Source organism: Giraffa tippelskirchi, chromosome 5 (assembly GCF_054371585.1).
Source record: "Giraffa tippelskirchi isolate mGirTip1 chromosome 5, T2T-mGirTip1v1.2.pri, whole genome shotgun sequence".
In the NCBI taxonomy this organism is placed as follows: Eukaryota; Metazoa; Chordata; class Mammalia; order Artiodactyla; family Giraffidae; genus Giraffa; species Giraffa tippelskirchi.
The window spans coordinates 155,489,853-155,492,877 of NC_137279.1; the positions used below are offsets into that span (position 1 = coordinate 155,489,853).

Sequence of the window (3,025 nt, forward strand, 5' to 3'; positions counted from 1 at the left end):
TGCGGGTGTGAGACCGCGACCCGCGACCGCCACGGCTAGAGGGGTCGATCTGGACCAACCGGTGTCAGAGGGCTCCCTAGGTGGGAGGATGCTCCGGGTCCGCCCCGGGAGCCTCCCTTCTCCGAGCAGAAGGAAGGGCGCTCAAACGCGCGCACACGCAAACACACACACAAACACACACATCCTTCCCGTGGAGTTGTGTCTCGTCTCCCTTTTGTTTTTCTCCCTTCCCGGTCAAGAGACCCGGAAGTTTTTTTTTTTTTTTTAATCCAGTCTCTCTCTCTCTCTCTCTTTTCCAACCCCCACCCCCCCTCATCTATCACATGGCAGAGATAGAATAAAAACAGAAAAATGGCGACGGTCACGTTGTGGCGAGCACGTTGTATCCTTGCTGCGTCATTAGATAATCCTCATGCAAATAGCGGGAAGAACAAAGGAAAGGGGGGGTCCAGGACCCCCCCCTGGGGGCGCAGGTGGGTGTGGGGGCGGCGTGCCGGGCGCGGGGGCGGCGGGGCGCGCGCCGAGCCGGGCGCCGGCGGGAGACGTGTGGCCGCGCGGGGCTCGGTGCGCCGAGTGTCTACGTCCGTGTGCGCGCCCCTGCGGCGCGGTGGAGCGCTGGCCGGGCCGCTCCTGGCCGGGTCTCGCCGCGCCGGAGCCCGCCCGCCCGAGGGCACGGGAAGCCGGGGGGCGAGGAGAGAGGTTCCGGCGAGGCCCGCCGCGACGCGCGCACCCTCACACGCACACGCCGCCGCGGGGCTCGGCCGGCTCGGCGGCCGCGCGGGGGGCGGGCCAGGCGGTGGCGGCTGGGGCTGAGGGCGCGCCGCTGCCCGGCGCCCGCCCTGCAGCCTCCGCGGTGGACTGCACGCAGCTCGCCACCTCGGGGTAGGCGGCGGGGCGCCGGGGCAGAAGGTCGGGGCGGGCTGGGACCCCGCACGGACTTGGAGGGTGTTGCTGGGCTGGTTTTGTTGTGGTTGGGATGTTTTGGGGTTTTTTTCTTCCCCTGCGGGGCGGGGGGACGACCTCGCCCATCGGCATTTCCGCGGTTTCCCTCTGGCCCTCGCTGGGGTGTCAGGAGCGGCGCAGGTTGAACGAGGGCGCGGGGAGACCCCCGGTGTCCCGCTCCGGCCCCCTGGCGGGGCAGTGGCGCGGAGGGGCGGGGCGGGTGTGTGTAAATGTTGCGCACTCGCTTTTCCCCCACCCCCGCCTGCTTCCAGGCAGCTGGCGTGAGTCCCTTGCCGTCCGGCGGCGACTGTAAATAGAGCCTGGATGTTGTTTACATGAAGGATCCGGCGGGAGGAGTCTGCGAGGAGGAGGCGGAGGAGGAGGAGGAGGGAGGGAGGAGAGAGGAAGACCGGAGTCCCCGCGGCGGCGGTCCGGGGCGAGGGTAAGCCCCGCGCAGCGCGGGCACCGGTCGCTACCACGAGGCCGGGACGCCGGACCCTGGGGTAGGAGGGAGAATGGGCGCGGGGCGGGGAGATGGGGGGGGGGGTCTGTCTGAGTGGCATTTTTAGCTTACAACCTGCCACGCAGATTCTCCGGGCGAGAGGGGAGGGGTGTGCGGGGAGGGCGGGGAAGCCTTGATTTCTCCGCACGTTTGTGCTCGCATCCCCGATCTTTTCCCGCTTCCTCTCGGGGCTCACCTGTTTATTTCCATCAACTGGAGCTTGCAGTTGTTTGTGTGTGTGTGTGTGTGTGTAGGCATGAGAGGCTGTTCCTTTTATTAGAAGCATTATTGGGGAAGGAGGGGTGCGTGGCTGTAATTTATGCTGGTCTCGGTCGCTTTTCAAGAAGGGGGAGGGGACTTGGCGAAGATCGCCTGCTCCCGGCCGTAGCTGACCCCAGGGCGTAACCCCTGCCTTACCCCTTCCGAAGAATCTTTTCCCTCACTCAGCTACCCAGGGCCTGCTGCCACCTTCTTGGAGAAGGACCACACCTGTGCTTATTCCTCTCTTTGGAGGAGAGGTGAGCTGAGAAACCGACCAGCTTTCCCAAAGCTGTTAACCAGCCCTGCCGTCCCAGAATTGGCCAGAAAGTGCTGCTTTCACCTGCCGATTGCGCTGGCCACGTCCATCCCCCCACCCACCCCTGCAAGTTGTCTACAGATGTATTGGGATTTTTTCTTGCCTCTGGACCTGCAGCTCACAACCAGCAACTAACTGCTGGGTTTAGACAGAGAGAAGTGATCTCCCTGGGCTTAGTGTGCCTTCTTCGTTCCCCAGTGGGTCTTACGATGGAATCTGTCCCCTCTATTCTTTCGCTAAGAGCTTAGTCCAGAATCTGGCCTGAGTAACCAGTTTCTGGCTCTCTTTCTCTGGGCCCCACCCTGGCCCCTCTTGGTTCTCCAAAGCCAAATACGCCTCCCAAGCAGAAGGCACACCCTGCCCTAAATCTAACCATTCCAAAAGGGAGGAGGAAACAGTGGAAGAGAAGGGACCCAGGGGTCTTCTTTCTGTTTTGAGTATCCCCAACAGCAGTTTCCTGTTCAAGCCTCCTGCATTTATAATCTCTTTATTCTTCTTATAAATTGCTTCCCATTTTTGCCTCTAGTCCTATGATAGATATTTAGGTGGGGATGGGGGTGTGGAAAAAGAAATGTCACCCCTTTTCCCTAGTGTGAGACATTTTCATTCTCAGTCTTTCCATTTTTGAGATGCTTAACAATTACAATATGTAAATATGTTTGCATGCTTATTTGAACTTGTTTTCTTGCTGGCTAATGAATAGCTGGGACTCAGAAAGGAGGGGGAGAATGCAACGAGAGGTGCACATTCTCCCTAAGGTATCCTTTATGAGCATCCCCCAGAGTTACTGGAGGAGACCCTTCTATGAAAGCCAGCAGTCTCCCTTCCATGACATCACCACCTAAGCCCTTCCAACTTTAGCTTCAGAACAGGAAGAAGGCTCAAAATAGAACTACCTTAGGAATCCAGCTCCTTTTAGAAGATCAACTTTTAAGTCAGCTGCAGGAGAAACACTGAACTTTGACACGCGGAGAGAAAGCTGCCGTGTTTGTAATTGGTTCCTT

At 59.6% G+C, this 3,025-nt stretch overlaps 1 long non-coding RNA gene across 1 annotated transcript; it reads left to right on the top strand.

Annotated features, from left to right (window-relative positions):
* The first annotated feature begins 320 nt into the window (after positions 1-320).
* On the top strand, positions 321-2,679 carry LOC145505008 (uncharacterized). The gene is made up of 2 exons (XR_014052705.1): positions 321-382; positions 1,900-2,679. It is a non-coding gene; the product is annotated as an uncharacterized LOC145505008 (long non-coding RNA).
* The last annotated feature ends 346 nt before the right edge of the window (positions 2,680-3,025 follow it).